The sequence below is a fragment of the Gordionus sp. m RMFG-2023 genome, chromosome 1 (genome assembly GCF_954871325.1).
Source record: "Gordionus sp. m RMFG-2023 chromosome 1, tfGorSpeb1-WG-v2, whole genome shotgun sequence".
Lineage (NCBI taxonomy): Eukaryota > Metazoa > Nematomorpha > Gordioida > Chordodea > Parachordodidae > Gordionus > Gordionus sp. m RMFG-2023.
Window position 1 is genome coordinate 11,741,055 of NC_088775.1, and position 13,881 is coordinate 11,754,935.

Consider the following 13,881-nt stretch of genomic DNA (forward strand, 5'->3'; position numbering starts at 1 on the left):
CGACAAGCAAGGATGGGATAATTGAAAAATTAGCTCAATCACAACGAAGAATGGATTTTACTTTGTAAATATATAACATACAAAATGCAATTATTCCAAAGAAACTTTTTGTGTAAAGAAAAAATTCAAATTTCTATTTTGGGTCATTTAAGTAATTCTTTACATATAATTTTTTTATAATTCACATTAATTTAAAATTGTGTATTAGAAATAGTTATTAGTCTTAATAAATTTATGCTTGATATTTTTAAATAACAAAAATATTTCTTAAAAAATTTTATTATCCCCCCCCCCCCCAGACCAAATTCCTGTGTACGCGCCTGAGTATAACATTATGTATATTGGATTTCTTGGACCAAAAAAAAAGATATCTATTTACTTCAAATAAATAATCTATATTTTATTTTTTTCGTTGCAAAAGGAAATATTTTGATTCATTCATATCTAACGAGAATATTTCTGTGTATATAATGATTTATTCTTCCTATTTAAAATATAATAATACTTGTAAATAAATGATTTTTTGCTTATAATTCATTAATATAAAGAAAATCCTAAATTCCCTATGATTTTATTTAAAAAAATTGTAACCCCAAGATAATTCTAATGTTTCCGCGATTAATGATATTCGATTACTAAATTACGTTAATAGTCGCCGCGTCACATAAATCTAGGGCTTATTTTTTCGTGGGGCATACAGATCTCTTAGAACTATTTCTGGTACAAAACCCAGAATAATACCCAAAAAAATTAGGAAGATGTTTGCATGAAAAATAACATGGCACAGAATCCCGCGAAGTAATGTTCCGGACAAAAAGAACGGAAAGATCTCTGGCCATACCAGGAATAAAAAGACACTGGACAAAAAAACACCGTTCAAAAATACGAAATTTATCACTAATCAAATCAAATTTATATATTCAAAATATTTTTTCTTCCTTTGCGCTATGTTCAATATCGTCATAAGTATCAGCATCTTGATCTGTCCATGTATGGTCGGATTTATTACCAGATGTTATAGTCATCGGATATATTTGATATTATTACATAGTAATCGTATAACTAAGAACACATATATATAGATAGGGGAGGCGAGTGAGGGTAGGGACACCTTTCGTTTAAACCTGAATAAATTCAAAAATATTAAACTAAATAAGTAAAATATATTCTTAATTTTAAAAGTATGGGCTATTTGAAATAGTTAATATATTTTTTTTTATAAATTCTATATTTGTTTAAAAAAATTGAATTTGTAAAGAGTTTATTTTTTGTCCCAACCATGACATACTCTAGGTACGCCACACATATGTGATAGTTGGTCCACTCATAATATGGAGCTCTTTATAAATAAAAAAAAATAAAAATCGATATTGCTAAAACTAAATATAAATACTACGTTTGATTTTATTGATAATATTGTAATACATAACAAATAAGTATATAAAAAAAATCCTACAAAATTTAAGGAAATTTATTTAGGTATAAAAAAATTGTAAAATATTCTTTAAACATAAAGATAATAATAAAATAAATATTTAATTACATTTATTGCTCATATAAAAATTGACAAATTTGTAGTTGTCACAACACAACTTCGGTGTGCCCATCCACTACAACAAATACATTGGCACCCATCTTCATTTTAATAATTTTTTTAAATATTTTTTATGATGTATTGCAAATTATATCTTTTTTTTTGAAAAAATATGTGATGGATCTGAACTGCTTTTCATTTCTTATGCTATTTAACAGAGGAGATATAAGTTGTTTTGCTATATTGTATATTATATTTCTCACTAGTTCAGTAAGTGGATATATTTTCAATATCAAAATTATCTTCTTTACATTGGCATATAACATAATAATCTTGAGGGGCTGTAGCCTCTTTGTGCCTCTTAGGCCGACAAGTTATTTTCTAAATCTAGAGGGTTAGAAATTTTTAATGGCTTGGGTGATGATTGTTATAAAGTTGTCTGTGAATTGTCTCTAAAAACTTTGGTAAGTGATTATTTTCATCAAATATATCAAAATTAAAAAGATATATATATATATATACCCGTTACCTCAAACGATTTTAAAATATTTTTAATCGGTAAGACGAGTGGCTGTATATAGGAATCTCATAAATAGTAAATAATTTATTTGGATTGCTTCGCATCCATAGGCCCACGGAATTAATGTAATATTTTTTAAGAGTCCACAAACGCTTCTATCAAATGCTGCATTTTATGAGTTGTGTGTGGAGGCGTTGATAGTAAAATGATGACAGAAGCAAAAATTAATCACACCAAGCTTGGTGAAAAATAGGATTGTCTATATTAATAACATTGGCTTATCTGTTAAAGGCCTCACAAAGCAAAATGTTTTAAATAATCAATCAATTTTATTTCCTGCCAACTGTACCCATTTAATCTTGGGAAAAGGAACATAGGTGGGATGGCATTCCCAACAGCATAAATATCGAGAATTATGGTTACTAGGGTTCCACTTTCGACAGATATGGAAAAAAAAAAATTATTTTTAAACTATCAAAATAAAAAAAATTAAGATCAAATCAAATTATAATTACAAAGAACAATTATCTTTATATTATCTAAAAGTTATATTATTAATTAATTAAAAATCCTTTATTCTCATTATGACACATTTTACTAGGTTATTCTTCTTTTTAAAGTTAAATAAATTTAAAATAGATGGTATTTGTTTTTGAAAATGTTATATTGGGATATAATATAAATTGTCATTAGACTTGTAGCTAATTTTTAAAATATTTTTAATAATAAAATATTTATTTATATGTTAGAAATAAATAGATAAATTAAAATATATATTGTAAGCTTCTTTCTCTAATAAAATATACAAGACAACTAGATTCGAGGAAGAACAAATAGTAGATATATAATAATTATATTTGCGTATACACCACTTTTAACAATCGTAATTCCTTGAAATATATCATACTAAGAAGTCATTTGATAATAAAAAATAATCAATGTATAGAAAAATCAATAATAATCTTTTATAATACTAATATTACCATTTTTTCGAATGTATATTAAGCACAAACGCTCATAAATGTAAATTATAAAACTGATAGGTATAACAAGCCCCCACCCTCTTTTTCTTTAGGATACAATACAGGTACGATAAAACAATTTATGAAAAATATATATAATTCACTTAAATCATAAATTCAAATAAAAATAAATGATACAAAAAATACAATTTTTTTGAAAATTATTTTATTTGCTCCAGGATGCTCCATATTCATATTTTATTTCCCAAGGTGACTGTACTAATGTTGTTAGTGGTACCTTTTTTGTACTGGGTTGTATGTCATAGCATCTTTGTAGTTGGTCATAGCATTTTTGGTAGTCAGTCTTAGAATAATTAGTCAAGATCATTCTATCTTAGACTTGGTGATTAATACAAGACCATTTTGGTAGACTGGACAGAACATTTAAGTAAGTCAAATGTGATTTTCCTTTCCAGTAAGGTATTTTTTTATTAAAAAACATTATACCCAGACCACTTTTCCTTATTAATCATAATTCTTAAATTTAGATATTAACCAATCTTTCTGATTCTGAGTTAATTTAATAATATTTATTCCATATTTAAATTTATTTTATCCCTCAAAAAATTATTTTACTATATAGATGATGTATTGGTAATGGGAGTGGTGCTTGAATAAATTGCCTGGAGATTAGAGGAATTATTCCGAAGGATTAAAGAAAAATGATTGCGGCGTATTGTCGAGAGAGGTTACGGAGGTGGTATATCTTGGACGCAAGATTATTGAGAAAGAGGTGAGGTCATTGAACAAAAATACGACGTAAATGGCCAGTATGTATAGACCAAATAATAAAGTAGAGGTGCGGGCTCTTCTGGGGAATGATTATCACAAATTCGTGAAGGGGTTTGCGCATATAGCGGCGCGGTTGTATAAATTGTTAAAGAAAGGGGAATGATTTGAATGAAAAGTGAACAATATAAGGCGTTTGAGAAGTTGGAATGTAGAATTGGAAGAGAACCTATCTTAGTATGCTTTAATAACGGTCTATAAGTGGTGTTGGCATTGGGTGATCATAATAAAGGTGCTGGTGGAGCATTATTACACTGCATAGATGAGGAAAGAGCGGGTTTTTATTCTCAAGAAATTTTAGTGCAACGGAAACAAGATATTCAGTTATTGAACAAAACCCTTGTGCAAATTTTCGAAACGATAATAAAGAGTTGATGTTGTCGCCTAGATTATAAAGATGGTCGTTATTAATGGGTACTTATGATGTGCAGTTGATTATCGATGTGGGTGAGAAAATTATCTACCAAATATTTTGTTAAGGTATGGAGTTGGAGAAATTTGCATATAGGACACGAAAAATTGAACGATAGAAATGAGCAAGCTCTGATTCAAAGCCGGAATATCTAGAGGTGGACAGGTAGATTAAAAAGGCTACCTTGAAAGATCGCGAGTTGACGTGAATTGAGGGCATAATGAGTTGAAAGACATTGTGAATTGTGGATAGATTTAAATATAAAGAGCTAATGATAAGAAACGAATGCGTGGTATAAGGAAATCAAGGAGTGGTACCGTTAAAATTAAGGGAGTAGGTGTTAGCCATGATTCATGCAGGGCAACAGGAGTTGAATGGATAAAACATTGGGGACGAGAGTATGTGAGGTGGCTGGGAATGAATAAAGAAATTTAGGATATAAGTAGAAGTGGGTAATCTATAATACTTAAGCCAGTTTACCGCATAAAGACAAGGAAAAAGTACGGCTGAAGGTTTAAAAATTATATTGACAAAAATATTTCTATTAAATAACTTTAAAAAATTTTATAAAACTTCAAAAAGTTTAAGAACCCTAAAAAGTGCTGTACAAATCTATAAGTGGCACTAAACATAAAAATGGTGAAATCAAAATGTGGTGCGAACCCTATCAGATTTTTAAAAAGACAACGGTGTAAAAATATAAACTCAGCTCTCAGCCTTGCATGTTATAATGACATTTTTGCTTCAAATCATGAAAACAATCTTATTAATTTATAATCCAAACATCCCCAAAAGTGTATACCTATTATCATCCCATCTTGTGATAGATAATTCTGATCCACTAATCGAGGTTAAAACTTTAGAAGTAAAAACATTTGAAAAAAATATGTTGTTACGGCATTGATAAGTTTAGAGCCATATACCTACAAAATATAATTGAATCATCATTACCTCTATATCAAGTATATTCACAATTTGCAATATTACTCAATCTATGTTTTACAATAATATTCCCTGCACAATTCAGCTTATCATTTGAAGTGCTCGATAACTTTAAGCAAAACAAATAATGATACCAGACTTATTGCTGAATGCGGATATTTTCTAAAATAATTTGCTCTCGCATAGAATCATGCTTATCTAATCTATTAGGATCTAATAAGCTTGAATTTAACAATCTGGGAGGATGTTAGGCTGCATTCTATTTAATCTTAAACGGATCGATTTCAGCCTATTTCAAAAAATGGCATACTCAATATTTTATCCAAAATATTACGCAGGCCTGTTACGCTGGATTTATAGTAAACTTGTTTTGTTTAAGCGGTGCGGTATTTAACGCTATCGAAATCACAGCTAATTTTCAGTTATAATGATTTTTGAAATAAACATCGCAACATATGTTTTTTAAATTTTATCATAATATTATAATCATTTAGCTACATTTATAATTTATTGGCTTGATTTGATTTTTAGATAAAATATGAATTAGCCGTTTTTAAAAATTGGCCCCTTAATAAAACTACTGAGAAGTACTACCTCTGAAAACAGAATGAATGGGTTAGCCCTTCTTTATATATATAGGTATTTGGTTAACACCAAGCATTGATGGAATCATATAAAAATCTGTTCAATCCCAAATAAGATTATTTTTAAACATTATATACTTTTTAATTAAATTTTTTTAATTTTTTAATCCCTACATTTTCATCATGAATACTTTATAAGTTTTGTATACATATAATAACACTTAAAAATATTTTTGCGCCCTAATCTATATTTCATTTATTTTTCCTAAATATATTTATATTTTTATATCAATTGCACAAGATATTATATAAATCTAACATAATTTATATTTACATTTAAATTTGTCAATATTTTATAGTCACTAGTCCTAATAAATTTCTTAAACTTAGTTTATTCTTAAATAACTCCTAGAATAATTCTAAAAATTTGTATCCCCTCCCCATAATGAATTCCTGCATAAGCGCCTAGTTATGGATAATGTTCCATTATATCATTCAACTGTTTTATTTATTCAATCATATTGGGATTTTTATACTATGACCCTTAATTTTTACTCCCTTATTCGTCATTTTTTAATCTAATTGAAAAAAAATGTCTATCAAACTGAAAGTCTCACGAGAAAAGAAGAAACAAATAAAGAAGGGGAATTCAATAGATTCCTCAAATACTTGATAAAATTATTGCATACTTTTTTCCTCCCTTTAAATCTTCGGACATCATTTCAAGATTGTGAAGGATATTTTATTCATGTAAAGGAATATATATAAATCCTTGCTTAGCCACCACGTTAATCATTAAAACAACAATAAAAAAGATTCATATATATTTAGTATTAGTTTATTGAGCCATAAATTTTTTTAATGATTTATTTTGGAGACCTTGAACAGGGGCGCTTTTGCGTTTCCGTCAAAATAATTGATCCGTTCCAGATATCTAAATATATTTTTTAATCTACACAATTTAATTAATCTTTATTTAATCATTAAATGAACCAATTATTACATCGAAACAATAATATATTTCCTTAAAGATTATCATTTATATAGGTTCTTTTGGTGTTAATATAAATTTGAGTGTCGAAAAACGTTCAATCTGGCTGAATTGTGATAGTATCTAGATATAAAAATATGGTATATGTATCTGGTTAGATTTTTGTTTAAAGTATCTGTATCAAGATATTATTTTAGAAGTATCTGTATCTGTTTAGATACTTTTAAGACACATTTTGATTCACTTTTATTTAACGCTTTTTTAAATAATAAATAAAAATATTTGAATGCAAAATTTATTTTATTTCATGAGTTAAAAAAATATTAAGACTACTATAATAAAAAACTATATATATAAATATTAAAACTTATATTAAAAAAAATATATAAATATTCATTAAATATTATGTCCGAGTTTATCAATAAACCAGAAAAATTTTGATATTACAATGCATCTCAAGGAATCTGCCATTTTTATTTTCAATGGAATTGATTAATTTTATTTTATTAGACTAATCTTAAAAATTTATTTTAGATTAATATTAATTGTGATGAAGAGGAAGAAGTAATAATCAATGAAGCATCAACAAGTTCAGACATTGTTTTTCCATGGCCAATTTATAGAGCATTTTTTAAAAAAATATCTCAAAATAAAGAAAATAAATTTCTGATTGTAAAATATTCATCATATCTACCAAAAAATACGAAAATTTCAGTTAGCATTACTTCAACTTGCAATTTAAGGGTATAGATATTAAATAAATGTTTACATTGTGTTTTTAAATTTAAGAGAAAACATCAAACACTGTTAATGAAAAAAACAATTAATACAAAGATTAGTTGATGAATTATCAAGGTCTTCAATTGATTTCAAACAAATAATTTAATATCCGATTTTTTTCAGTACCCCACAGCAGCAAATATGATTGTTAAAAATCATTTAAATTTTTATACTCAACAAATTTTAAATAATTTTTGAAAAATGAATGTCGAGATTTTAGTTTTCAAAGAATATTCTGATATAAAATTGCTATTCATAAGATATAACACCACAATCCCTTCAATCACCCCGGTAGAAAGACTTTTTAGTGTAGCTAAAAATGTCTTTACAGATGAACGAGGATGCCTTAATTACCAAAATTTTGAAAATATTTTATTAATGAAATCTAATAATTATTTATAATCATTTAATCATATATTTTAATATATTATATTAAAATCTAAAAATCATTATTTTTGTTATATTTTGATAAATATGATATCGAGTCAATAAATTTTTTAGCACATTTCATGAATTTTCACAATAGAATCCAAATTTAGGCTTATGCAAACCTTATATAAGTGTATAATAAAAATTGTATCTGTATTTAGATAATTTTTTAGACGATGTATCTATATCTAGATCTATTTAAAAAGTATTTAACAACTCTGCTGGCTATGGATGATTTTTTATTATCAAAAATAAAATTGTCATTTAAAATTTTATTTAATAAAAAATTAATTTTATAGAAAAAAAAACAGTTAAATAAATTTTTATTTTTGATAAAAATGTTTCCTCTCTTTAAAATGTTATCTATTTTTTGCTAATTGTTATTACTTTGTTAATATTATATAGTTTAATATGATTAATGATTATTTATTATTAGGATTAAAAAATTTTATATTTAATTATAGAAATAAATAAGAAATTTATATATATTTTTAGGAACGTGAATATACGGTCCGGCTCCATTCCATAAATTGACTCAAAGTTCCGTTCCATCTACCTGATTTATTATCAGGGATCCGGAAGAACAATTTTTACGTTTTTGTCGTTTTGAGATTTGGAAATATTTTAGTATATTTTTTTTAAATTTCCATTCCATATTTAATTCATATGAATAAATTATTACATTGATATGTTTAAGATGTTATAATAAATTACCTTTATGCTTTCTGGCCATCTCAATTTTAAGATGGCAATATTTTGATGATTTTTTATTATGTTAATATCAAAAATTAAATCGTCCATTCTAAAATTTAATTTATAAGATATTTTTTATAAGAAAAAAATTATAAATAAAATTGTTTATAATTTGATAAAATATTCATAGAATGAAATTAAATTTAATAATATTTTACATCTCTTTTTACAATTATTTTATTTTTGTGTATCATGTTTTAGTTATTCACCTTTTAATTTCTTAATTTGCTACTTGTTTGCCTGTATTGTATTGTTTATTTATGTTAGATTATTATGCATAATATTATTTTACAATTTATTTATAAATTATTTAAACTACTCCACATATCTGTAATAAAGTTTATTAAATATTACAAATCATTTTTATTTAAAAGTTCCTATAATTAACTCTTTTGTTTAAAAATTTTTTTGACCAGATTGTGACATTTGAGTTAAAATGTCTAATAACTAAATAATGACAACTTAAACTTTCATAGGTCTTCATTGGCAGATATTTAATTACAAACTATTATAATATTAGTCAATTCATGTTCAGTTTGATATTGAACTAATGGTATTGGGAAAGTGACTTTGTGCTCGGTAGATGGCATATTAAAATTAATATGAGATTGAGGTTTTTTAAGGAACTTTAATCATGAAAGAGTGTTGCTGATTGGTAATGCATTAAATTTGGTATTGCAGTGAACACATATTATTTGTTTTTTTATTGGGACTATATATAAAATTATTTTTTTATGAACTTTTTGTTTTCATAGTAAATTGCAAAGTAAAAATGAATCACCTAAATAGAGTTTGTAATGCCAAATCACTCTATTCGAGGCGATTTTTAAAAACGGCTAACTTAGTATTTTATTCAAAAAAATATTATGCAAGCCTGGAGATTTTGCTATAGGCACAAGGGTTTGGAGGCTTAGGCAATGTTTTTCTAGCTAAAATCTTAAGTTAACCATTAGGGTGATTTTGCATCATTAAATAAAGTAACTCCTTTAGAAATGTAATATAAAATAAATATACAAAAAATGGTAATCCAGATTGTGATCCTTAAAAAAAAGATCAGTCAGGTCCCAGTCTAAAACTAATAAGACTGGACCAATGGCATTCATTATTTGTAATGTGAGTTTCTTTCAATAATATTGACAAACCCTGTATCCTTATATTTTCTAAGATTAAAAATTATGTTGAATTACATGTTCAACACAATTAACTATTGTCATAAATAAATTGTGAGTATTTAAAAGTAAACATTTAGCTAAAGATTACATAAAAAAAATATTCCTTACAGTTTTCTAATTCATTTTTACACAAAATTCATACTTCCTAAGAATGAAAATTGTGCATTGAAAATACATTAAATGTTATAGCTCAAATAATTTAATCAAATATTATCTTATTTAAAACACTTCAGTGTTAAAAATAAAAGATAGAACATAAAATTCATAATGATGAGATTTATAATTATCATCAAATTTATATGGTGTGGTATAATTTACCAGCTACTTATTGCCTTAGATAGTGGTATATTCTAAGAACTAATTCACCACCTTATATTGTGTGGTATAGTCTACCAATTGAATAAGACCATATATATTTTGGTTTAGCCAAACCTTTTTTTAAAATATCTATTAAATATAAGTTCAACTCTACAAAGTAAAAGATTACCTAAAAATAATATTATTCTTTAGATAGTTTATTTTCATAAAATTTTATTAAAGAGAATAATATATACATGAATTACAATTTTATAAATGGCTTGGTAAATAATTTATATAATAAAACTTTTGTTGCAGGATATAAAAGTTTAATATGTTTGATATACCATTCTCTGCATATAAAAATAAAATACTCATAAATTTAATGCATACTTATTATATTTTTTGTGTTGATAATGATTTTCATCTAAAAACCATTTATAAAAACTTGACATTTTTTTTATATTGTTGTCATTTTTAAGTGTTTGAAGATAATGATCTCTTTTCTATATATAAAATCTTATAAAAATATAAGTATAATATTTACTATTGTAAAGGTAGTATTGTGAATATACCAATATCTTTGATTCCATCTATATAATTTAATTTTTTTCAAACGAAATTCGCGTTCTAAGCTACTTTCGTTATTAGGAATTATAAATTTCATCTGCCTTAAGTTAGTAATTGACTGTGGTGGGCCAACATAGTCAGATATATTTTTAATAAGCTGATATTTGGGCACATGTCTAGCATTAGAAGGAATTAGCATAAATTATGGTGATGATAATGCACGTCTATATGCAATATTTTATATATAACCTAGAGTTGTTAAAATAACCCGCTATCTTTTTTGATAGCTATAGCTAGTGTTGTTAAACGGCTCGTTTTAATCTGATTTTTAAAAACGGCTAACTCAATATTTTATCCAGAGGAATACTACGCAAGCCTGAAGATTTTGCTCATAGAAGGAACAAAGGTCTGACCATATATTAATGAAATCTCGAGGCTTAGACAATATTTTTCTGGCTAAAATATTGAGTTAGCCGTTTTAAAAAATCGGCTCAAAACGAGCCAAGCTATAACTAATAGCCGTTACTGTTTAAAATTATTTATTTAGTGCGCTACTTTTTTTGAAAGTAGCTAAGAACTTAGAAGCAAGTAGCACGCTACTTAGCCAACTTTTTATAATATAATGAATGTTTAATATAAACATAAAAATTTAATTATAATATCATAATTAATTATAATATTTATAATTTATTATTTAATTTTGAAATATTATTTTTATTAATTATACAATTTTTCTTTTAAAATAATTAGAATATATATACAAAATAACTATAAGTATCAGACCATGTAATATACACACATTAAGTGATCAGGAATTAGAAAAAATCATAAAAAATAGACAATATTGATCATAAATAATATAATGTAAAATACAAAATAAATAAAAGCAAAACCAGCATATTTGTTTAAAACCTCCTCCAATCAATTTGTAATTTATATTTTCAATTTGTATTATTTAGATCACCTAGTGTAAATTATTTAAAATTCATCGCAAATGGATATCCAAATATGTAAGTGTCGAAAATTTTGATATTTAATGAAATGGAAGGTGTCCTAAAAGCAGGGGCGTCGCGCCTTTACAGTTTACAATCTCAGGGGGCTCAACTATAAAATTTTTATAGGGAGTTAGCCCCTCATACCTCTAATTTGCGGACGTGTTTTATATTAATATATTATACTTTTTTAAAATTTGCTAACTCTAAACAATTATTCGGAATTTTATATTTTGTCATTTATTATATTTTACATACAAATTAAACCAACTCATAGGCGTGGCCAGGATTTTCCTAAGGGGGGGGGGATTAAAAATTACTGGAGGTTTTGCCCCCAGACACCCTTTTGGGCGGGCCTTCGGCCCACTTTTGCCCCGCCTTCGGACGGGTTACCTTAGTCTATATATAGTCATAAAATATTTTTACAAATTTTAATTAAAAAAATAAGCCTGGAACAAATATGAAATATATTTTTATTAGTTTATATAAAATATAATAAATTACTTGTATATACATTAATATAAAAGCATGGTAATAATTTATTCGAAACAATTATAAGAAATTTATTTATAAAAAGTTAGTAGACATATAGGTGCTATTCCTCTATTATATAGAATTAGTTATAAAATACTAGGTAAAATTCCACTTTTACAGACATATTTGACAGTTAGAGAATATATTACAGTTAATAATTTAAAAATTTTTACTAATCAATACTCTTGATAATAAATATAGCAACAATTTGCACTCAATTATTTAACGCAATCTATTTATTTTAAGTAAAAATGATATTAAAATTTAATCTTCATGTTATTCATCCCACAATGTGTTTAAAAGATAATATTTTCTGATTTATCAATATTTTATAGTTTTCTGTAAAATATATAATTCGCTATATTGGTAAAAATTACTTGATTGTCATATGATAATTGATAAAATTAGATATACTGTAAATCTACGACATATAATATTCAACTGTTTGTATTGTTATTTAATATTTTTATTTAATTTATGATTTAATTTTATCAATAGTTTTATAATTATATTTTACTTTTATTAAGATAAATAAATTAAAATTACTCACTTTATAAAAAATTATATTTGATATATCATATTATTTAGTAATTTTATGGATCTATTATTAATAATTATATTACATTTCACTCTTGTCTTAAGACTTATCTTTAGCTTATATTCCATTTATTAAAAAACATTTTTGGTTTATTTTATATATTTATAAATTTATTTTCCCAAAAATGTATAAATTATGATGAACATTTTTATAATAAAATATCAACTTTTACATTCTTTCTTTCAAATTATTGTTTAAGATATATGCATACAATTTTGAGGGTCAGGAAGTGGGGGGAGGACTAAGGGGGATATTTTTTATTAGCTAAAAATGATATTTACAAAAAGTAATTAATTTCTGAAGAGGAGGGGATTTCTCTTTGCCCCCCTCCTCTGGCTACACCTATGAACTAACTTATAAATAATTAAAACAATACAAGACATATCTAAAAATAATATTTTTTTAATACAAAATCTATTTATTACAGTATAAAATATTTTCGATAGTTGATATAAAAAAATTTTGCGTCTGAAGAATTACAAGTGATAAAAAAGGTTAATTAATTCATACATAAGCCTCAATTAATAATGGTTTTTAAAAACCACATAATATAATACAATTCTTAGCAATTTATATTGGCAAGAGGTCATGAAACTAATATAACTCTCTGTTACCATTTTAGACAATATATTATAGGCCTAACCAAATCAATAATTCTTGAAAAAATGATTATAACGACCAATCCAAATCATAAAACTATATGGTGGTTAGAGCCTCCTATTATTTGATATGAAGGAAGCTAGATAAGTAATCGAGAAAATTATTGTGAGATATTAAATTTCTAAAAGAGTATCTTCCATTTTTAATGATATATAAAGACCACACAGTTGAGACATTTTTGCATATCCAAAATATGCAATCATATGCTCTCAGCAGCTGTAGTAATAATCTTAAATTACATAGCAACACAAATAATAGATGCTGGTTAATTTACAGTCATAGCTATGACACTCACGGTGGTA

The 13,881-nt window shown here is 25.5% G+C and overlaps 1 long non-coding RNA gene across 1 annotated transcript; it reads right to left on the reverse strand.

Annotated features, from left to right (window-relative positions):
* Positions 1 to 10,772: 10,772 nt before the first annotated feature.
* LOC135922218 (uncharacterized) lies at positions 10,773 to 10,991 on the reverse strand. Its single transcript, XR_010570789.1, has 2 exons — positions 10,865 to 10,991; positions 10,773 to 10,818 (listed from the first exon to the last, which is right to left on the reverse strand). It is a non-coding gene; the product is annotated as an uncharacterized LOC135922218 (long non-coding RNA).
* Positions 10,992 to 13,881: the final 2,890 nt, after the last annotated feature.